Source organism: Tachypleus tridentatus, chromosome 7 (assembly GCF_004210375.1).
Source record: "Tachypleus tridentatus isolate NWPU-2018 chromosome 7, ASM421037v1, whole genome shotgun sequence".
Classification (NCBI taxonomy): Eukaryota; Metazoa; Arthropoda; class Merostomata; order Xiphosura; family Limulidae; genus Tachypleus; species Tachypleus tridentatus.
The window spans coordinates 104,455,859-104,481,487 of NC_134831.1; the positions used below are offsets into that span (position 1 = coordinate 104,455,859).

Consider the following 25,629-nt stretch of genomic DNA (forward strand, 5'->3'; position numbering starts at 1 on the left):
TGTGTCATTATTGTTCTTCACAGTTACTGTTGTGTCATCCTTATTTTTCACAGTTACTGTTGTGTCATGTTTATTCTTCACAGTTACTGTTGTGTCATCCTTATTCTTCACAGTTACTGTTGTGTCATCATTATTCTTCACAGTTACTGTTGTGTCATCATTATTCTTTACAGTTACTGTTGTATCATCCTTATTCTTCACAGTTACTGTTGTGTCATGTTTATTTTTCACAGTTACTGTTGTGTCATCATTATTCTTCACAGTTACTGCTGTGTCATCCTTATTCTTCACAGTTACTGTTGTGTCATGTTTATCCTTCACAGTTACTGTTGTGTCATCCTTATTCCTCACAGTTACTGTTGTGTCATCATTATTCTTCACAGCTACTGTTGCGTCATCCTTATTCTTCACAGTTACTGTTGTGTCATCCTTATTCTTCACAGTTACTGTTGTGTCATGTTTATTCTTCACAGTTACTGTTGTGTCATGTTTATTCTTCACAGTTACTGTTGTGTCATCATTATTCTTCACAGTTACTGTTGTGTCATGTTTATTCTTCACAGTTACTGTTGTGTCATCCTTATTCTTCACAGTTACTGTTGTGTCATCCTTATTCTTCACAGTTACTGCTGTGTCATCCTTATTCTTCACAGTTACTGTTGTGTCATCATTATTCTTCACAGTTACTGTTGTGTCATTATTATTCTTCACAGTTACTGTTGTGTCATTATTATTCTTCACAGTTACTGTTGAGTCATCCTTATTTTTCACAGTTACTCTTGTGTCATGTTTATTCTTCACAGTTACTGTTGTGTCATCTTTATTCTTCACAGTTACTGTTGTGTCATCATTATTCTTCACAGTTACTGTTGTGTCATCATTATTCTTCACAGTTACTGTTGTGTCATTATTATTCTTCACAGTTACTGTTGTGTCATCCTTATTTTTCACAGTTACTCTTGTGTCATGTTTATTCTTCACAGTTACTGTTGTGTCATCCTTATTCTTCACAGTTACTGTTGTGTCATTCTTATTCTTCACAGTTACTGTTGTGTCATTCTTATTCTTCACAGTTACTGTTGTGTCATCATTATTCTTCACAGCTTCTGTTGTGTCATCCTTATTCTTCACAGTTACTGTTGTATCATCCTTATTCTTCACAGTTACTGTTGTGTCATGTTTATTTTTCACAGTTACTGTTGTGTCATCATTATTCTTCACAGTTACTGCTGTGTCATCCTTATTCTTCACATTTACTGTTGTGTCATGTTTATTCTTCACAGTTACTGTTGTGTCATCCTTATTCCTCACAGTTACTGTTGTGTCATGTTTATTCTTCAAGTTACTGTTGTGTCATCCTTATTCTTCACAGTTACTGTTGTGTCATCATTATTCTTCACAGTTACTGTTGTGTCATGTTTATTCTTCACAGTTACTGTTGTGTCATCATTATTCTTCACAGTTACTGTTGCGTCATCCTTATTCTTCACAGTTACTGTTGCGTCATCCTTATTCTTCACAGTTACTGTTGTGTCATACTTATTCTTCACAGTTACTGTTGTGTCATCCTTATTCTTCACAGTTACTGCTGTGTCATCCTTATTCTTCACAGTTACTCTTGTGTCATGTTTATTCTTCACAGTTACTGTTGTGTCATCCTTATTCCTCACAGTTACTGTTGTGTCATCATTATTCTTCACAGTTACTGTTGTGTCATCATTATTCTTCACAGTTACTGTTGTGTCATCATTATTCTTCACAGTTACTGTTGTGTCATCCTTATTCTTCACAGTTACTGTGGTATCATCATTATTCTTCACAGTTACTGTTGTGTCATTATTATTCTTCACAGTTACTGTTGTGTCATTATTATTCTTCACAGTTACTGTTGTGTCATCCTTATTCTTCACAGTTACTCTTGTGTCATGTTTATTCTTCACAGTTACTGTTGTGTCATCTTTATTCTTCACAGTTACTGTTGTGTCATCATTATTCTTCACAGTTACTGTTGTGTCATCATTATTCTTCACAGTTACTGTTGTGTCATTATTATTCTTCACAGTTACTGTTGTGTCATCCTTATTCTTCACAGTTACTCTTGTGTCATGTTTATTCTTCACAGTTATTGTTGTGTCATCTTTATTCCTCACAGTTACTGTTGTGTCATCATTATTCTTCACAGTTACTGTTGTGTCATCATTATTCTTCACAGTTACTGTTGTGTCATCATTATTCTTCACAGTTACTGTTGTGTCATTATTATTCTTCACAGTTACTGTTGTGTCATCCTTATTTTTCACAGTTACTCTTGTGTCATGTTTATTCTTCACAGTTACTGTTGTGTCATTATTATTCTTCACAGTTACTGTTGTGTCATCCTTATTTTTCACAGTTACTCTTGTGTCATGTTTATTCTTCACAGTTATTGTTGTGTCATCCTTATTCCTTCACAGTTACTGTTGTGTCATCATTATTCTTCACAGTTACTGTTGTGTCATCATTATTCTTCACAGTTACTGTTGTGTCATCATTATTCTTCACAGTTACTGTTGTGTCATTATTATTCTTCACAGTTACTGTTGTGTCATCCTTATTCTTCACAGTTACTGTTGTGTCATGTTTATTCTTCACAGTTACTGTTGTGTCATCCTTATTCTTCACAGTTACTGTTGTGTCATCATTATTCTTCACAGTTACTGTTGTGTCATCATTATTCTTTACAGTTACTGTTGTATCATCCTTATTCTTCACAGTTACTGTTGTGTCATGTTTATGTTTATTACTTCACAGTTACTGTTACTGTGTCATCATTATTCTTCACAGTTACTGTTGTGTCATCCTTATTCTTCACAGTTACTGTTGTGTCATGTTTATTCTTCACAGTTACTGTTGTGTCATCCTTATTCTTCACAGTTACTGTTGTGTCATCATTATTCTTCACAGTTACTGTTGTGTCATCCTTATTCTTCACAGTTACTGTTGTGTCATCCTTATTCTTCACAGTTACTGTTGTGTCATGTTTATTCTTCACAGTTACTGTTGTGTCATGTTTATTCTTCACAGTTACTGTTGTGTCATCATTATTCTTCACAGTTACTGTTGTGTCATGTTTATTCTTCACAGTTACTGTTGTGTCATACTTATTCTTCACAGTTACTGTTGTGTCATCCTTATTCTTCACAGTTACTGCTGTGTCATCCTTATTCTTCACAGTTACTGTTGTGTCATGTTTATTCTTCACAGTTACTGTTGTGTCATTATTATTCTTCACAGTTACTGTTGTGTCATTATTATTCTTCACAGTTACTGTTGTGTCATCCTTATTTTTCACAGTTACTCTTGTGTCATGTTTATTCTTCACAGTTATTGTTGTGTCATCTTTATTCCTCACAGTTACTGTTGTGTCATCATTATTCTTCACAGTTACTGTTGTGTCATCATTATTCTTCACAGTTACTGTTGTGTCATTATTATTCTTCACAGTTACTGTTGTGTCATCCTTATTTTTCACAGTTACTCTTGTGTCATGTTTATTCTTCACAGTTACTGTTGTGTCATCCTTATTCTTCACAGTTACTGTTGTGTCATTCTTATTCTTCACAGTTACTGTTGTGTCATTCTTATTCTTCACAGTTACTGTTGTGTCATCATTATTCTTCACAGTTTCTGTTGTGTCATCCTTATTCTTCACAGTTACTGTTGTATCATCCTTATTCTTCACAGTTACTGTTGTGTCATGTTTATTCTTCACAGTTACTGTTGTGTCATCATTATTCTTCACAGTTACTGCTGTGTCATCCTTATTCTTCACAGTTACTGTTGTGTCATGTTTATTCTTCACAGTTACTGTTGTGTCATCCTTATTCCTCACAGTTACTGTTGTGTCATGTTTATTCTTCAAGTTACTGTTGTGTCATCCTTATTCTTCACAGTTACTGTTGTGTCATCATTATTCTTCACAGTTACTGTTGTGTCATGTTTATTCTTCACAGTTACTGTTGTGTCATCATTATTCTTCACAGTTACTGTTGCGTCATCCTTATTCTTCACAGTTACTGTTGCGTCATCCTTATTCTTCACAGTTACTGTTGTGTCATCCTTATTCTTCACAGTTACTGTTGTGTCATCCTTATTCTTCACAGTTACTGTTGTGTCATCCTTATTCTTCACAGTTACTGTTGTGTCATGTTTATTCTTCACAGTTACTGTTGTGTCATCCTTATTCTTCACAGTTACTGTTGTGTCATCATTATTCTTCACAGTTACTGTTGTGTCATCATTATTCTTCACAGTTACTGTTGTGTCATCATTATTCTTCACAGTTACTGTTGTGTCATCCTTATTCTTCACAGTTACTGTGGTATCATCATTATTCTTCACAGTTACTGTTGTGTCATTATTATTCTTCACAGTTACTGTTGTGTCATTATTATTCTTCACAGTTACTGTTGTGTCATCCTTATTTTTCACAGTTACTCTTGTGTCATGTTTATTCTTCACAGTTACTGTTGTGTCATCTTTATTCTTCACAGTTACTGTTGTGTCATCATTATTCTTCACAGTTACTGTTGTGTCATCATTATTCTTCACAGTTACTGTTGTGTCATTATTATTCTTCACAGTTACTGTTGTGTCATCCTTATTTTTCACAGTTACTCTTGTGTCATGTTTATTCTTCACAGTTATTGTTGTGTCATCTTTATTCCTCACAGTTACTGTTGTGTCATCATTATTCTTCACAGTTACTGTTGTGTCATCATTATTCTTCACAGTTACTGTTGTGTCATCATTATTCTTCACAGTTACTGTTGTGTCATTATTATTCTTCACAGTTACTGTTGTGTCATCCTTATTTTTCACAGTTACTCTTGTGTCATGTTTATTCTTCACAGTTACTGTTGTGTCATCCTTATTCTTCACAGTTACTTTTGTGTCATCCTTATTCTTCACAGTTACTGTTGTGTCATTCTTATTCTTCACAGTTACTGTTGTGTCATCATTATTCTTCACAGTTACTGTTGTGTCATTATTATTCTTCACAGTTACTGTTGTATCATCCTTATTCTTCACAGTTACTGTTGTGTCATGTTTATTTTTCACAGTTACTGTTGTGTCATGATTATTCTTCACAGTTACTGTTGTATCATCCTTATTCTTCACAGTTACTGTTGTGTGATGTTTATTCTTCACAGTTACTGTTGTGTCATCCTTATTCTTCACAGTTACTGTTGTGTCATCCTTATTTTTCACAGTTACTCTTGTGTCATGTTTATTCTTCACAGTTACTGTTGTGTCGTCCTTATTCTTCACAGTTACTGTTGTATTATCATTATTCTTTACAGTTACTGTTGTGTCATTATTATTCTTCACAGTTACTGTTGTGTCATCCTTATTTTTCACAGTTACTCTTGTGTCATGTTTATTCTTCACAGTTATTGTTGTGTCATCCTTATTCCTCACAGTTACTGTTGTGTCATCATTATTCTTCACAGTTACTGTTGTGTCACCATTATTCTTCACAGTTACTGTTATGTCATTATTCTTCTTCACAGTTACTGTTGTGTCATCCTTATTTTTCACAGTTACTCTTGTGTCATGTTTATTCTTTACAGTTACTGTTGTGTCATCCTTATTCTTCACAGTTACTGTGGTATCAACATTATTCTTCACAGTTACTGTTGTGTCATTATTATTCTTCACAGTTACTGTTGTGTCATCCTTATTCTTCACAGTTACTGTTGTGTCATCATTATTCTTCACAGTTACTGTTGTGTCATGTTTATTCTTCACAGTTACTGTTGTGTCATCATTATTCTTCACAGTTACTGCTGTGTCATCCTTATTCTTCACAGTTACTGTTGTGTCATGTTTATTCTTCACAGTTACTGCTGTGTCATCATTATTCTTCACAGTTACTGTTGTGTCATCATTATTCTTCACAGTTACTATTGTGTCATCATTATTCTTCACAGTTACTGTTGTGTCATCCTTATTCTTCACAGTTTCTGTGGTATCATCATTATTCTTCACAGTTACTGTTGTGTCATTATTATTCTTCACAGTTACTGTTGTGTCATTATTATTCTTCACAGTTACTGTTGTGTCATCCTTATTTTTCACAGTTACTCTTGTGTCATGTTTATTCTTCACAGTTATTGTTGTGTCATCCTTATTCCTCACAGTTACTGTTGTGTCATCATTATTCTTCACAGTTACTGTTGTGTCGTCATTATTCTTCACAGTTACTGTTGTGTCGTCATTATTCTTCACAGTTACTGTTGTGTCATCCTTATTCTTCACAGTTACTGTTGTATCATCCTTATTTTTCACAGTTACTGTTGTGTCATCATTATTCTTCACAGTTACTGTTGTATCATCCTTATTCTTCACAGTTACTGTTGTATCATCCTTATTCTTCACAGTTACTGTTGTGTCGTCCTTATTCTTCACAGTTACTGTTGTGTCATCCTTATTCTTCACAGTTACTGTTGTATCATCCTTATTCTTCACAGTTACTGTTGTGTCATTCTTATTCTTCACAGTTACTGTTGTGTCATCCTTATTTTTCACAATTACTGTTGTGTCATGTTTATTTTTCACAGTTACTACTGGAGATGAACAAGCACTCACTGAAAACTGCATAATTTCCTTTCTTCAAAATCCACTAATCTCAGGACTGTCTACATCCATATTGCTTCAGAGAAGCTTGTGTTATGATTGATTCATTGGACGTGTGTTACCTATAGCCATGTGACTGTGAGTTTCAACTGATTCACCCACAATTCCATTTTTATTGAATGGTCATTTGCTCTTAAGCACAAGATTACACAATCTGTGGTATTTGCTGTACCCTAAATGGGTATCAAAATCTGCTTTTTAGAGTTATAAGCCTTCATTTTTATTGCTAGGCAATTGAGGGACATTTCTATCTTACTTTGCAAACACACCAACATATTTAACCAGCAACTCATCTGGTTCCTGTCATTGTGGTAAATCCAGTTTACTTGCAGTCATTATCTAGTGATTTCGGATGTTCTGGCAGCCATGTTTTCGTTTCAGACATAGTATGACAGAAGCAAGTCAAACTGTACAGTAGTTCTCACTACATTCACTTGCCAGGAAGTTGAATAGTCAAATGTTTATAGTTACAGCTCAACACATTGAATGTAACATAACACAGGTAGATAATTGTTCAAGCAAGAGTAGCTAGTTTTATGGACAAGAAACAATGTCTTCCACTGAAGAAAATAGCAATCATATATCCCAATCCAGAGTAAACTATGTAATGCCACTTACTTTTTTTCAACATGTATTCTTGTTGTCAATTGTTATGTGGGTTGATCTAACTAACATTGTATGGGTTTTCTATAAAACTGCATTTTGCATTTTGGATACTGTCGTCTTAATTCTGTTGTGGACAGTACCTAGACACAGATAGAGATATTGTTTTGAATAAGTTGGGGAAGTGGGGGAAAGGTTTTCCTTGGTTTGGCCATCAAACTAGAAGTATACTTAACAACTTTTTAAAAATGTTTAGTAGTTAGTTCAGCTTATACCAATAACTATTGAAAAGTTTAGAGTTGGTACATGCTAAGACCTAATAAACCGTGTATAAGCTGAACTAACTACTAAACATTTTGATACAAGTTGTTTAGTGTACCTCTAGCTTAATGGCCAAACCGAACCTGGGATCTGTTAGTTTTCTAAAGCTATAGTGATAACAGACCATTGTGCATTTTGACAGAAATACATGCTTTATTTATCTTGCCATGGATGAGATGCCTTCATTATGGAAATCTCCCGAGAGTTATTTGTGTAAAATACAGCCACTTTAGGAGTCATTTTGAATTTTTTCTTATGTTGTGTCCTGCTGAAAGTTATTACTTTGAATATAGTCATCACAAATAATGCCTCCACTAGGATTTTAATGTCTTTAAAACCCACGTGATATCACATAATTTTATTTTATAGGTTCTTCCTGAATTTGTCCAAATGATATATCTTCAAGACTTGCAGATACAGATGAAGAATGTGTCTTCCCATATCGGTGACATTTTTCGTGTAAATAACTAAATTCTCCAACAAACCCTACTTTAAGCTTTGAATTCAGCCCTATGAGTATTTTGGTTTTCTACTATTGACAACATTGGTGCATATCGTACGTAGCTGTGTCTCAGTCACTTAGCTTTTCCATGCCAAAGTGCTTAATCAAAAATACTGGTTCAACAAAACTCAGCACTGGGCATTGTAAAGCTATTCCTTCAGTCCTAAGCAGCTATTTACTATAAATGTTTGATAAAGCAGTCCAAGTCTTCATTGATTGTGTTCTTGATCGTCAGAGAAGAAATTTACTTCATTTCACCCGGAGAAAACTGTGACAGGTGTAGAATTTTACCTCCAACAGTGTCTCAATCAATATTAGGTTACTATATGCATGGTGTGAGGGACATTGAGTAATGATCGTGCACAGAGATCTCTATATTATGATAAACCATTCAGTCCTTGCTCTTGAAGGACAGAACATTGAGTTACCAGAAATGATTCATCTTCTTGTTTTTATGCTATATTTTAGTTGTAGTTGCATGCACGTCTTGGTGAAGAAGTTATTGCCGGCTCCACAGGGCATCTCCCTCAACACTAGGTGCTCACTGTCTTACTCAGTGGTGAAGTAACTCTAATTGAAAGACGTTATCCACTAACATTACCCAACGTTTACTTCCAAAGGTTATGGATAACAATGAGCAAGATTGGACTATCCTAATCACCAACAGTCTGCGTGTTCTATAGAAGTAGCACTATTTACTGTCATAACCATTCGTCTACAGGTCAGGAAATCAACCTTTAGTCATTCATGACTTTTGTATTCTGAAGTCTATACTTGAGATCAGTGTTGACCAGCAGCTTTGGAGATCCCAGGCTGCTGGCCCTACTCCTGACTTCTCTGTTAAATTGAGATTGTATATGTGGCACTTCACAACATAACCAGAATACCGACATTAAAGAGAGGGTTTCTCCTAGATCTGAACAGAATCTTAGCTCAATTTTACCGCGACCAACAAATTCTTTCCTTTGCCCATAAGCACTCCTATTTTTTGTATTTTACAAAATGAAGAATTTATAACAACATAGAAAACCAGAAAAACTTTAAAGACAGGTCCTATGGTCAAGACATAAAAATGTAATTATACAACCTCAATATATGATATTCACAGGTGTACTTATTACCCAAGGACATAACAACGATATCAATAGAAATATCACAAAATTCTATTCAGAACGAAATCTGCATTTCCGGCATTGATTAAATTAAAAGAAAGAGATTGTATACAATATCAAGGATGAAGTGAAAATAACGTGCATTTCCAATCTACACAAATCAAACAGTTTAGAGCACGTATTCTCTGACATCTGGAGCTATTTATCAAGAGATAATCTCAATAATACTGTGATCTTATCACTACTTAAAAACCCAAATATGATTGTACCTCCCATAGTCCATATATTACTCATTGCACTGGTCATCATTCAGTGGCAGGAACAGTTCTCTAGATGATATATTCAGAACTGCATCATACAGGACCACATTACTGTACAGTTATTCCTGGTCATCATTCAGTAGAAGGAACAGTTCTTTAGATGATCTATTCAGAACTGCATCATACAGGACCACATTGCTATACAGTTATTCCTGGTCATCATTCAGTAGCAGTGACAGTTGTCTAGATGATATATTCAGAACTGCATCATACAGGACCATATTGCTGTACAGTTATTCCTGGTCATCATTCAGTAGAAGGAACAGTTCTTTAGATGATCTATTCAGAACTGCATCATACAGGACCATATTGCTGTACAGTTATTCCTGGTCATCATTCAGTAGAAGGAACAGTTCTCTAGATGTTCTATTCATGACATTATCTTTGCTGTACAGTTATTCCTGGTCATCATTCAGTAGAAGGAACAGTTCTCTAGATGTTCTATTCATGACATTATCTTTGCTGTACAGTTATTCCTCCCACAAGAACATTCAGTGAAATCAAAGAAAATGTTCTATAGCAATGAGTAACTATAACAGTAACAAATTATCTGCATTCCAAAACTAGGCATACTACGTGATGTGAGGTTACACTTTCGTCCAAGCGCACGTACATGTCAAAATTATAGGTGAACATATGATGTTCACCTACCTAAATAAGAAAGGAAAATAAACATTTATTTCATGTATTAAAGTGCTGAGATTAAATGAATTTAAATAATAGGTTGACTTTGTTCTTTAAATAATTAAATAAGGTGATCATTAACTTTTGTGTGTTTTAAGTATCTAAACTCATTGATAGTTCATATTTTATGTGTTTATTGTACGCGAAATCACGTGATTGTTGTCTTATTATCATTTTCTTGTGATATTGATAATATACACCTAAGGCTGTGTTCACATGTTTCAGGTACCTAAAAGCCCAAAGTTTGCTTTCTGGAAAAACAGGAAGAGTAGCCTTTGATGAGAAGGGAGATCGTCTTAATAGTGACTATGATGTTGTAAATGTTGTAGGTGGCGAAACCGTCAAAGTTGGACATTACGTGTTCTCTAAGGTAGGTATCTGTATGCTTTTCTGAAGCATTTTCTGGATAACGAATCACAAATTGTTTTTTAATATTAGTTAGGAGTGACAATTAATTAGTTATCCTATTTCTCTTTTATGAGAAGTTATTCTAAATATGTTATTATTCATTTGTTCCAATTAATATCATGCCACACAACTAGTGTAATTGGCCGTTATTACGACTTTACGTTTACTTTACTTTGCAATAATTTACCTTTGGTTTGTTTAATAAACTGCTAGGAACACTTTTTAACTACGTTTTTCGTTTTTGTGAGTTACTTTATTTAAACTCATAAAACCATGTCATACACTGAACGCTCATAACTGCTTCTAACTCTGCACAGTATTACAAGTGTCTCACCTTATGTTATTGTTTACTTTACGTGTAGTTTATTAAATAAAGTTACATCTACGTGCGTTTTTATCTGACCCTGTAAAATATTTTTAAAACAGACTAGAATTCATCAGCTTAATATTCAATGCCTGGAAGGAAACGTAGTTTTAAAGGTGTGCGTGAAAACGATACAATAAGAATGTGTGTTTTCTTATAGCAAAGCCACGTCGGGCTATCTGCTGAGCCCACCGAGGGGAATCGAACCGCTGATTTTACGTTGTAAATCCGAAGACATACCACTGTACTAGCGGGGGCGACAATAAGAAAATACAAGGAAAGGATACGAATAATATCACAAATAATTTTGCGAGTCGCTGATAATTACACTATAATATATGGAAAAATAACTTTAGCGTACATTAAGTGCCTTTTCGAATAGGCACTACAGCAGAAACTTTTGTACTAAGTAGACATTTTCTTAATGTTGGCCACTAGAACGTTCATCATGAATATTATGGAAAACATCAGATATAGGTGACAAAGGTGGTATATATTGTATTGAAACAAGTCAAACATTATTGTACCTCTATATTAATATGCATAGATTTAAAATAATTATTCAAGAAAACTTTTCTTTTTTTATCTACATTAAATAACACAGTTAAGAATTTAACAAACTGTTTTGTGTATTTTATGATTGTCGCAAGTGTTAATCAAAACGTTGTTAGAATTAATAGGCATGCTCGACCTTTCAGCCAGCAGGATGCTATAATAACTGTCAAACCCAGTATTTCTTGATGAAGAATAATTCAAGAGCTGGTGGTGGGTGGTATTGGCTGATTGTATGCTTTTTAGCCTATCTCTTCAAACTTAAGAAATGCTAGCGCAGATAGCCCTCGAGTAGTTTTTGCGAAATTCAAACAGTCGAACATGCTATGGAAATATATAGTTACGAGCAAGGTGATAAAATTAAAACTCCATTTACTTTGTATCTACAAGTCCATCACTGCTTCTTGTAACAATTTAGAATAATAATAATAAAACAATGAAAAGTTTTCATCAAAATAGCTCGTCTTAACCAATAATGATTAAGTTGCATTTTCTTTTTCTAAGGTAACAATATATTAGAAGTAAATAAAAAAAACATTCCGTTGACTAAGTACAACAGAAATGTAATTGGTTGTGCATCTCCAAAAAGTAAGGAATATTTGTCAACACACACATACACATTTTTTATACAGCTTAAACTGCAATGTCCACATTAAATTTATTATGTAAACTATTCTGTTTCCATTATCACTTTTTTCTCTCCACAGGAGTCATTGCATAAAAACTAGGTTATTACTTTCATTGAAAATTTCCAAAACAATCATCGTATAATTCGTTTTTGCTAATTCTGAATAAAACAGGATTTAAATTTGATTTTCTAGTCTCACATGAAAATGGACCTGCAACTCAACATTAGCAACATCAGATGGCCTGGAAACCAAACTACGAAGCCTCTAGGGTATATCGTCCCTACCCATTTAAAGGTTAAATATACTGTGTTTTTTTTTTGTAATTCTTATTCGCATTTAAATCCGCATATATATAGCTTAATTACTGGGAACCTAACATTTAAAAAGTATAGTTTTTTCTTTAAAATACTGTAACCATTTTGACTTTCTCTGCTCTCAGTAGAACGATTTTTAACAAAATTAGAACGAGTTGCAAATGAAACATTGATGTATTCTTGTAAATTTGATTATGAAAAATCCAAAAACGTTCATCTCTGCTAAGTTTATTGAAATGTATTGTTTATTTTCTCATAACAAAATGCTGATTGGATTGACAGCACAACTTCTTCCAACTAAGTAGCCAATGGCAAACCTTACTGACATTTGTTTTTGTTTTTATTTTACCAGCTAAATTTTATAGAACGTAGTAAACGTAGAGACAAATGTTTTATCTCTTTGGAAAATTAGTAATATGAAATACCTGGTTTAATCTATTAAACTTCACTTTAACTATTTATAAACGGTATAGTTTTAAACGTTAAGTGTCCGAAAACAAATTTGTATTTAGTTAAAGAAAGTTAACAAATTTGATGTTATAAGTCATTTAGTTTTAATATTAAAATTTCTTCTATGCACCAGTATGTACTACAGAAATTAAATAAGAAGTTGTTAATATCACTCTATGTTATACATACATACAAGTATATATATATATATGGCATAAATTTATATTCGTATAGGAATATGTAAGTAACTTTATATTTTAACAAAATGTGATAGTTAGGCGTCAATTTGTGATGAACGATATTTTTTAAAAACAGATAAATACACTTTCCATGACACTCAGCTAAATGTATCTAGATATAGTAACCTGGTAGTAAGCTGTCCATGAAAGAGTCAGAAAACGAAAATTATGAATCATGAACGACAGTCGTTGTTTTTGCCGACTTTAGGGGGGGAGGATGCAGCGAGCTATAGCTTGGTTAGATTGTTCATTAGTCCAGTGTTTTGTATACCTGTTTTTATCACGTTCCACTTTAGTATAATGAATTAGTTTTAAAGCTAGCAACAAAAGGATTGTACGGATTAACGAAATTGTTATAATTCTCGCACGAAATAATGCAATAAGATTTTACGTTTATTCTGAAAAGGTCTGGAAAATTTATCTGAGAGCAACATTTGAGTGTTTTCACTTCAAAACGTCATAAAAAGAAATTTTCTGGTAGTATACAAAAAATTCTAATTGTTAGAGTGAACTTTGGGTTCAAATGTTTGAAACGGGATCACGAAGTACGGAATAAATTAGAGATGGATAGTAGGTTTTAAAACATGGCCATAAATGCGATTTGACATCTTGAGATCTTAATGTTCTGTTCAGTATAGGTTTTGGTTAATTGTCAGTGAAAATAGAATGAAAATATTACATAAGTTAATTAAAGCATACGTCCGAATGTAAGTAGCAAGGATTAAAACAGAACATGTGTCTTTTTCTTTTTTTTTCGTTTGTAATTACGCGCAAACAAACTTAGTGGTACTTCTATTTTTTGAAGAGCTGTTTCGAATTTCGTTATGTGCTTATAAACCAAGGTTTTTCAATTTATTTGAATGAACATCTCGTGCCAGTAGACTACAATCAAAGATTTTTAATCTCTTTTAACGAGTGCACTGTCTTTGTTTTATGTTCACAATTTGGTGTTTGCTTGTTTGTCCTGTTCGTATATTTAAACCCTTAGTTATGTTTTCCGATTTATAGTGAGGTATTTGTAACAATATACTTTTATTTATCGTTTACATTAAGTTAGCAATTACTTAATTGTTCTCATGAAGCTGAAATAGAAACATAATTATAATTTTTTATAATTTTCCAAAATCCTCTGCTTTAACGAGAAGAGATTCATACAGTAAGTTGAAACGTGTGTTTTTTGATTTAAGTTAGTTTAACATCAATACGACAGAACTGTTTGAGCTTTGCTATGCCTGGCGAAATGTTGTTAACTGTTTTTGTGCTGATCCATCACTAATATCTCGTATTCAATGCACTTTCACTATTCAAATCGAATCCTTTATCAACACCGTTTTAAGGTGGTGACATTTGTTGCACTTCGTTTACTACTGTTTGTAATTGTCCAATGGTGTTACAGTGTGGCACTTTTTGTGGCGCCGTCTTTTGGAGCTAATAATTAATTTTTCAGTACAGAACAGTTGGATTTATATGTTTATTTTTAGGTAAATCTTAACATAAAACTATAAATACATTATATCCTATGAGAGTCCCTTTAAGTTTTTTATAAGTCTACATGTGTTGTCCTCGTTGTTTTTTATTTCAAACCCGTTTTAAACGATCATTAATATAAACCTGCCAGGTTGTCACATCTGAAGAAAAACCTTTCGTGTGGGCCAGACCCGTTGAAAGCGATGATGAATGCAGTGAAGATGAAATCCTCTGTCCACGCGCCAACAGTTCACTGCGTGAGTGTCACCCCTTGTCGAATGAAAATAATTAAACTAATTTGCAATTTTCAGGATAACGGTAATAAATGAAGAACTGATTCTATTGGCTTTCACAGAAACTACCAGGATAGAAAATAAGTATATTAAAAAGAATAAACTCGCATCATAAATAGAGAGTACGCCTTTGCTTGTATATACTTTCCTAAGAAACTATTGACAGGTGCATAGTTAATATATTAATAAATTATTTTAATGGTGATTTTTCCTTTTTTTCAGTTCATTAGTTATTTTTACAATAATGAGCAAATTTTATTTAACTCAATAATTTAATCGTTACATTATTAAACTATTGTTCATCATCTACATTTCATTATAAATCAAAAATCGTTCCTGCCTTATGCGAAAAAATAAACAAACAACACACTAAAATGTTGAATAATTACAATTTAATCGACCTAAATCAATAGCATAGTAATGCTATTGATGAGTAATGCTTAATTAATTATGCCATAAGTATTATTTTTATGTGACATGCAAAGCAATTTTACTTTCCTTTAATTAATTTGTTCCACGTTTCTTTAATTGTGATGCTGTACTAATCTGTATCAAATATTCATTAAAGTCATTTTTAATATTTTTTCTTTTTATTGTACAATATATCTAAAGACTATACTAATCAAAGATAAACACAAATATTTTACTTTCAAGGTCGGATCTTGAGTTCTCATTACTTCATTTTTATTACTCACATATATATGTTTATTGTTTTTAATTCCATATTTCTAAGATATAGTACTAATTTTGAGAATATAAGGTTGTGTTCAAAATGTTTGCATCATTTGTAATAAATAAGCTCACTATTGTTAAGATTAAATGCAAATACTTAGTAACTTATGTTATATTAAACACCTATGTAATTTATATAATGAGACAAGTTCTTTGGACATTATGAACGATTTATTAGAATAGCAAACAACTTTATCAGACACTTGTGTCTCTCCCAGTGGAACAGCGCTATATCTGCGGATTTAAAACGCCAGAAACCTGTTTTCGATACCAGCGGTTAGCAGAGCACAGATAGTTCTTGTGCAGCTTTGTGCGTAATTACAAAGAGACAAAGATGTGGAATTCAGTACTTCACCTATCACAACAAAACGTTACCAAGACATATATAATGACAAAATATATCATGAAATTATCATAAATGGCATCTGTAATTTTATATAAGTTCATATGAAACACTCAGTACTTGGTTGTTTCTCCTTGTACTCTAATAAGCTCCGCAAGACGACGTGGTATGCTGTCGATAAGGTTATTGATGTAATCCACCATGATTTCGTTCAATCTAGAAGTCGCTACAACTCAACTACTGTAGCTATTTTAGGGCCGTGGTTAGCAATTTTTCGGCTCAGTTCTGCTCAACAGTTTTCAGTGGGATTACAATCTAGAGACTTTGCTGGCCATGACAATTGTTCTGGTCGAGATAATTGTGTAGAATATGCGCATTATGGGCAGGAGCATTGTCACCATGAAACACAAAGCTATTACCAAACCTTGCCCTACCATATGGCAGAAATACGTCTCCATATGATGCCTGTAGGAGTCGCCATTGACGTTCAGTCTTCGCTCACCTGTTCTCCAGGCAAACTAACATGAAGCCTCTTATCTCCTTTAACAAGCCGGAAGGAGGACTCATCTGAAAAGATGGCATGTTGCCAATGTCTTAACTTTGCCCAAGATTGGTTTTCAGATAGCCCTTCTCACTAAACAGTCTTGTGTGGCCAGTTTCCTGTTCGCTGTTCTTCTGGATTCCCTGAATGAATGTCCTGATGCCATTCCTGTTTTAAGGTGTTGCAAGACTTCTTTCGACCTTGACATGTTAACCTGGTCAAAGCACGATTTCCTGATTTCCGATGACGTTTCAGGATTCCGGATACAATACAGTGGTGGTATCCTAGTGTTATGGCAATGCCTGTTGCTTCATATCGTTTCTGTATTGTCAAATAATTTGATACCCTATAACTTCTGACATGTAACGAGACATGACTACACCAACTACAGAGAAACATTCTGAAAGAACTTGGTCTGTTTCGAGAAAGATTATACTCAAAGTACATCCTTTTATATAAAACTGGTGTGCATGTTTATTTTAATGAATAATGCACAAAACATGTTTGTCTGATCATACACTACTTTCTTTGTTATTGTTTGGGCATTTACTCAATAACTACTCCATGCATATACACAATAACATCAGTATAGAATAGTATGCAAACATTTGGGGCAAGACTGTATGTGTACGTTATTTATAAAAATACAGTTATTGCCTTGATTTTAATAAATCAAATTTATTAACTTGCACCTGGAAGTATTAAAATTTTATTTTAGGGACAAATTATTTACGTGTTTTAATTGAAAAGTTTTCATTTAATAGTAAACTAATAAATCCTGAAATGTGTGTGTCGTTTTGTTTTACATAAATACATTTAACGTGGTCATTCGTAGCATATTAAAATAATTGAGAATCTTTTTCAACTTGACAAAAGTGCAGGGGTGGACAGAAAAGTGCTCCCTTAAAAGTGTTGTTAAGTTATTATTTATTTTATTAGATTGTTTGTTTGTTTATGAAGCCACTCGAGGGCTATCTGTGCTAGCCGTCCCTAATTTAGCAGTGTAAGACTAGAAGGAAGGCAGCTAGTCATCACCACCCATCGCCAACTCTTGGGCTACTCTTTTACCAACGAATAGTGGGATTGATCGTCACATTATAACGCCCCCACGGCTGAAAGGGCGAGCATGTTTGGCGCGACGGTGTTGCGAACCCGCGACCATGAGACTACGAGTCGCACGCCTTAACGCGCTTGGCAATGTCGGGCCTTTTTATTTTTATAAGATAAGAGGAAAACGTGCAAAACTATATGTTTTTTAGAACCCACTTGACAATATCTGTTCAAATATAACTTCAAATCTTAATATTAATACTGGCTTTCATAATTACCTTAAATTTTATGATGTCAATTACATATTCTCAAAAAACAACGTTGTGCAGCTGCAGGAGATTCTTAGATCTTTTTATTCCAGTTAAACTATAAAATGATCAAACAAGTTTCTCTGCAACTGTGGAGTCGTTACGAGATATCTTAGAAATAAAAGAACTAATTTTATAGTATGGTCAGGTCAATCACCTGATATAAATTCGATTAAACGTTTATGGGCTGAGTTAAACCGATTAACGAAAGATCTCAAACCAAAAAAGGAAGATGAACGGTTTGAGGTACTCAAAGAAGGATGGCAGTCAATCACTCAGAAATACTTGCACAAACTCATTGAGAGTATGTCACGTTGACGTTAAGCAGTGATGAAATCCAAGCGAATGTCAATTAAATATTAACTTGTGAAACTAGTTTGTGTTAATTTGAGTTTCATTTTTACGTTCGATGATTGCATAGAAACTTGTTTGATCATTTTGTAGGCTAATTGTAACAAGAAGATCTAAGGAACAACAGCACGTGCACGCACAACACTTTTTATGATAAAATGTAACTAAAATCATGAAAAGTTGTTCAGGTGTTTACGAAAGCCAGTATTAAAATTAGATTTTGAGATCATATTTGAACAGATTTCGTCGAGTGAGTCCTAAAAGCATATAGTTTTACACATTTTATTGTTATCTAATAAAAAGATATAATAAATTTAAAACATTTTCAAGAGGGACAACTCTTTTGCCCACCCTTGTATATCTATTAATTGTTATTTTTCAGTATAATACGTAGAAACAAATTATTAAACGAAGGTGTCATACTTACATCACTCTAATATCACCTATAAACGAGCGTAGACTGTGATGAATATGATATAGTAATGCAACCGACAGTTTCAAAGAACTACCCAACCAAGGGGTAACTTAAACTATGTAGACGTTCAGGTTGTAATTGCTTTTATGTCTTTTCTTCCAGAACAAACCTACTGTTGCCGCGGCTACTGTATGGATTTACTGAGAAAGTTGGGAAATGACTTGAATTTTACTTATGATCTGTATCAAGTCGAAGATGGTCAGTTTGGCAGTTTCGAATACGTAAGCACGTTGTGTAGTTCTCTGGTAGATTGTTCCACGTTTCTAACTTTTTATTTATTCTTTATATTAATTGTCCAGTTCGCTTATCTTTATGGTTTCTCAGTAATAAAGTTAATGCGGTTCTAATTTACTTTAACTTCTTAAACTTATAATAATGCTATTAAAATACACCGTGCAATATTTTCTACCTATATTTATATCAAATCGATTATTATTTTTACTTGAAAATAAACACTCACTACGTGTAGCTTGCTAATATTATTAGAGACTTATAAACCACACACACACACATGTATTCCTTTTTATAAACCTACTTTTGTATGTTATATACGATTTTAGTGTTTGAACAATAGTTACTATATATTCGAGAAACTATGGAGTGAAGAGTGAAATATCTTTAAAGGTTTTCGTTAAGCAACAGAACTATATAAAGATACAAGCTGTTTTTACTGGTTAGGTATACAATACCTCTACTTTTCCATTAAGTCACTAATTTATATAGAATAATCTGTCTGCACTGATTAAGTGTGATACACCTCAACTTTATTCTTTAACTCACTAATTTATATAGGAGAAACTGTTTTCTCATCTTACAAAAACAAATGTTTGCACGTGTCTTTTCACAGTTTATAAATCGCGCAAAAACAATGAATTCCAACTTTAGTTAAGAATAATATTGTGGCTATATTTGGGATTTTGACATAGTTCTGGTACCGTTAAATTTGAACACATATTACAATTAAAGATATGTACATGTGTTTGTCATATAACCTCCGGTTTCAGTGTTTCAACTCACACGATTTGTTTGACATGTAATCCGTAATTTAACGCTTTGTTCAGTAATATAAAAAGTAACGCGTTATTTCTTATGTTATATAAAGTAACTTTAGTAAAAGGTTTGTATTTTTACAAAATAGTATTTGAAATACCCCTTTCCTACTTCAGTGAATCACTGTTTTTGAATGATTACTCTAATTAATAAGCTTACATATTATGGAAATGTTAAACCCGCGGATACAAAATATAGAAGGAAGGAAAGGTTATTTTACAAGTTCGTTTCAATGTTAGAAAAGTCCTACGATCAAGCATAGTGGTTCGTTTGTTTCTTTTTTCTTTATCATAGCGGCACCTATTGTTAGAAACTGGAAATACTGAGGAACCGACAAAAGTATTTAACTAAGTGTACCGACAGTTTCTCATCTCGACTAATTATTCACTAGTTTCTATTACAAACCTAGGTGAATGGATCTAAGAAGAAATACTGGACTGGAATGATGGGAGATCTAGTGTACGAAAAAGCTGACATGATTGTAGCTCCCCTCACTATCAATCCTGAACGATCCCAAGTTATTGAATTTACTAAACCTTTCAAATATCAGGGAATCACTATACTTGAGAAAAAGGTGAGTTAAAACAAAGAGAAATGTTTACTAGGTCCATCCAAACGCTTTCAAAATATCTGATTATATTTGTGAATAAGCAAAATTAAACGCGATGAAAGCAATTAATCGTCAAAAACCGTTTCGTTGTAACAAAATATCATCTTCGTGGGATAAATATTAATTTAAAACGTTTCTCATTTCTTATAAAGATTTTTGTTGAAATTTCCTCAGTTTTAGTAAGTTTTTTTTTCATATATATTTCTAGAATTTCAATTTTTTTTTCATACACTATTCTAATACTACCGACATGAATATTATACTAGTGGCTGTAACAACATACAATTAACATGAGCATTATACTACTGGTTGTAGCAACAGAATAACAAGCAACATACAATGAACATGACCATTATACTAGAGACTGTAGCAACAGTATAACAAGCAACATACAATGAACATGACCATTATACTAGAGACTGTAGCAACAGTATAACAAGCAACATACAATGAACATGACCATTATACTAGAGACTGTAGCAACAGTATAACAAGCAACATACAATCAACATGAACATTATACTAGGCTGTAGCAACAGTATAACAAACAACATACAATGAACATGACCATTATACTAGAGACTGTAGCAACAGTGTAACAAGCAACATACAAATGAACATGACCATTATACTAGAGACTGTAGCAACAGTATAACCAGTAACATACAATCAACATGAACATTATACTAGGGGCTGTAGCAACAGTATAACAAGTAATAGGAAGATTATACTAGCGGCTGTAGCAACCGTATAACAAGCAACATATAACCAACATGAACATTATACAGAGGCTGTAGCAACAGTATAACAAGCAACATACAACCAACATGAGGGCTGTAGCAACAGTATAACAAGCAACATACAACCAACATGAACATTATAAAAGTGGCTGTAGCATCAGTGTAATAAGCAACATACAACCAACATGAACATTAAACTGTAGCAACAGTGTAACAAACAACTACAACCAACGTGAATATTAAACTAGTGGTTGTAGTAATAGTATAATATGCAACATATATGAAATAAAAACAATATTCTTGGGGCTGTAGCAACAGTATAACAAACAACATACAACCAACATGAATATTATACTAGTGGCTATAACAACAGCGTAACAAGCAACATACAAACAACATGAACATTATACTAGACGCTGTAGCAACAGTGTAACATGCAACATACAGTCAACATGAACATTATACTAGAGGCTGTGGCAACAGTATAACAGTCAATATGAAGATTATAGTAGGGGATGTATCACAGGATAACAAGAAACATTCAACGAACATGAACATTATACTAGTAATTTTAGCAACAGTATAACAATCAACATGAACATTATAGTAATGACTGTAGCAACAATATAACAAGTAATATGAAGATTATAGTAGTGGCTGTAGCAACAGTATAACAAACAATATGTAGATTATGGTAGTGGCTGTAGCAACAGTATAACAGTGAGCACACAACCAACATGAAGATTACTTGTAGCAACAATTTAACAAGAAACATACCATTAACGTGAATATTATTTTAGTAACAATTTAACAAGAAACATACGACTAACATGAAGAATATTGTAGCAACAGTATAACAAGCAACATACAACCATCATGAACACTATACTAGTGGCTGTAGCAAGAGTATAAGAAGCAACATACAATCAACATGAACATTATACGAGAGGCTGTAGAACAATGTAAGAAGCAACAGAGGATCGACATGAAGATTATTCTAGTTGTTGTAGCAACAGTATAACAAGCAATATGGAGATTACAGTAGAGTCTGTAGCAACTGTATAATAGTGAGCATACGACCAACATGAAGGTTATTTTAGCAACAATTTAACAAGAAACATATGACCAACATGGAGATTATTGTAGCAACAAGTTAACAAGAAACATACGACCAACATGAAGGTTATTGTAGCAACAGTATTACAAGAAATACGACCAACATGAAGATTATTGTAGCAACAAGTTAACAAGAAACATACGACCAACATGAAGGTTATTGTAGCAACAGTATTGCAAGAAACCTTATTTATATTTACATCCTTAATTTCTTTGGAATGAAATATCGTTAACCGAAGAAGTTTATTTGCAGCTGATTCACAGATACCAGCAGTTAAGTACATTTGAATGGGAATGTAACATGTAACAGTCCTTTTGGAACCATAAAAAAATAAATAAAACGCGACAAGTGTGTTTCGGCAATGATAAGCAAACTGCAGCAACTTGTAACATGTTTAAATCCAAGAAAGCAAAGGTTTGTAGCAAAAGTTACTCACGTTCTTTGGTTAGGCGACAGTACATAACACCATTAGAGATTTTCCTCTGGAAACGAGCCCAACAAGATTCGGGCTTACAAGGACAACGTTCCTATACATACCTCTTGTTTAGCTGTTGCATACAGAAGGCAACTTGAGAATCAAGAAGGCGTCCTTACATATGAAAACATACCTTTCGTCAAAGTCGACTGACGTAGCGCCTACGGATTTCTGTACGATCGAACTGTTGAAACAGACGCAGGAAAAATGTCATCTTTGTACATCAGATGGATTATGAAAAGCCTACAAGAAGGAATTTGGACACGACAGCCTTACAACGAAGTTGATTGTAAGCCTTTCATTGAGAAATATAATTTTAAATAATACAAGCACAATGAATTGTTATATTATTGTGTTGTAAGATTTCTTGTCCATTAAGGAAGAGTTGCAGTCTTGTGAACACTAAAGCCATAGCTTCAGGTATTCTAGATCCTTTACAGTCTTTCTAGGGTACTCACAGGGGACGTCGAAACCAAACAAGCGAAACAAGTACACCATGTGATTTTCCTTATGTTTTTACTGTAGGTAACGAATGAGACGAAAAACGACACCGCACACTTTCTGTCATTAAGTGATTACAGTTTGCGATACAAGTACCATGTTCTTTCTTGTACGAATAACTGGTTTTCGGAATGGTTGTCAACTACTGTATAACAGTGTCTTTCACGTGATGTTAGTTGAGATATTCAAGACCTGACACTGTTGTTGTCAGTTACAAGTTTGTCCAATCGTTTATTCCCCTTGGTTAATCACTAACAGTTAGAAGCTATAATATTATTCCAACTCCTAAAGTTAAAATCCAAGGTTCGATTCCCGCGATGTACAGAGCTCAGAATGCATGGCTTTCAGTAAAAGAATCACACACACTCTCACACACACGCGTTCCCATTTATTACAAGTATCTTTGAAAATTGTATGAACGAAACGTTCTTTTATAATGACTGTGATGTGTCTTTAAGCCTGCAAGCCATTGCTTTGTACAATAATCATGATACGAATTCACTTTTGCGTTTACAGAGAACAAACGCAATCAATATGTCGTATGTGTGAGAATAAACGAAGTATTCAATAAAAGTGGTGTATGTGGGATCTTAATAAAATAGCTGGTTGATATATATGCTGATGGCATCCAATACGAAAATATCTAGTTATATTAACGACTGTGACTTAATTGTTCTATAAGTAAACATTTACAACACTGACCTTCTTAGAGCAAATACTAACTTATCAGAAGATTAACTGTGAACAAAGAAACGTCACAAATTTTGTCAAACCACAAAGAACACTAAACGTTTCTTTCTAAAATATGCAAGGTTTTAAACTATAACGCTTGTTTTAGTTCTCTATGGATGCAAATATTATGTGAGTTTGATAAAATTCAGTGTAAACATCGATTTTCAACGACCAAGAGTATAACAGTTTTTCTGTTTAGAGAGGCTGGCTATAGGTCTTATAAGATAAACGAAAGACGGATGTTTCTACACTTAAACAAGCCTGTTAAAAATTCATACAACTGAGTAAAACGATGACACATTGAAGAATCGTTCGCCAATATAAACAGAAACTATTATCATGATACACAGTACAAAACTTCTGCATGTCAATTCTAGAAGTGATTAAACATGTATATACGACGACAAATACATGGGTGATAAGAAATGTTCTACATGTTAATCAATGTCACTTAAATATATCCTTTAAAATATTGGTTTTATTGTTATGAACCAACACAGACTATTCCAACTTTACACTTCAATATTTAATACTAAAGCTTTGACTGCAGGATCTACACTTTAATTTGTGAAAAATTTGAGTGGTGCAAATGCATTAACTTACAATAATATATAACAAAGTAGTTAATATTGAACAAAGTCTTAATTTATACACTAAATGTTTATATTTTTATTACAACTAACAGAATCGTTAAATGGTAGCCGTAAATGTGTCTTTAGGATATTTTCTGTTACACAGAGACTGTCTACAAAAACGTGTCGCTTTTCTGATATTATAGATATGAAATACAGTATTGGTTTGGTTTGAATTTCGCGCAAAGCTACACGAGGGCTATTTGCGCTAGCTGTCACTAATGTAGCAGTGTAAGACAAGAGGGAAGGCAGGTAGTTATCACCACCCACCGCCAACTCTTGGGCTACTCTTTTACCAAGGAATAGTGGGATTGACCAACACATCATAAAGCCCCCACAGATAAAAGGGCAAGCATGTTTGGTGCGACGGGGAATTCTAACCCGCGATTCTCGGATTACGAGTCGAACGCCTTAACCACCTGGCCATGCCGGCCCCAGAAAAGGAACAAACACATATAATAAAAAAGTCGATATAAACGTAGTCTAGTTAACTATAGTAATATTGAAAGTTTTATTTCAAAAAATTGAAACAAGAAAGTCAAGTCTATGAAAACCGAGTTATTGATGATTTGATGTACAATAGTGTTACATCAAAAAATCATTAGTTTGTTTTCACCTCTTTTATTATGTTAATTGTAAACTATGGTGAGGATAAACAATTTGCTGGGAGTCTCTGGAACCAAATATTTATAGAACAATAAAAGCTTTAATCAGTGATGTCGAGAAAACCCACTTGTAGAAAAATATATATGTAAAAAACGGCTCGTTTGGGTTGAGAAAATATTTTACGTAGAGGAGTGAACAACGTTTCGACCTTCTTCGGTCAGCGTCAGGTTTACTCCTCTACGTAAAAAAATTTCTCAACCCAAATGAGCCGTTTCTACATATATAATAAAAGCTTTAATCGGGGATTTGGATTCATTCTAGGAAGTACTTACTTCCTGTACCTGATCTTCCTGCTCACTTTATTTTCTCATAATAAAGATTTGTATTATATGTCTATAGTTCAAAATAAAAATATACTAACATACATTTT

General features: G+C 33.5%; 1 pseudogene across 1 annotated transcript in view; it reads left to right on the forward strand.

Moving 5' to 3' along the window:
• LOC143256318 (glutamate [NMDA] receptor subunit 1-like) overlaps positions 1-25,629 on the forward strand; it is an 83,194-nt pseudogene that overhangs the window by 41,318 nt on the left and 16,247 nt on the right. The window contains exons 7-11 of the transcript XR_013031239.1: positions 10,446-10,590; positions 12,366-12,467; positions 14,795-14,900; positions 18,839-18,957; positions 20,196-20,360. The product of XR_013031239.1 is annotated as a glutamate [NMDA] receptor subunit 1-like (transcript). The remainder of the gene's footprint in view (positions 1-10,445; positions 10,591-12,365; positions 12,468-14,794; positions 14,901-18,838; positions 18,958-20,195; positions 20,361-25,629) is intronic.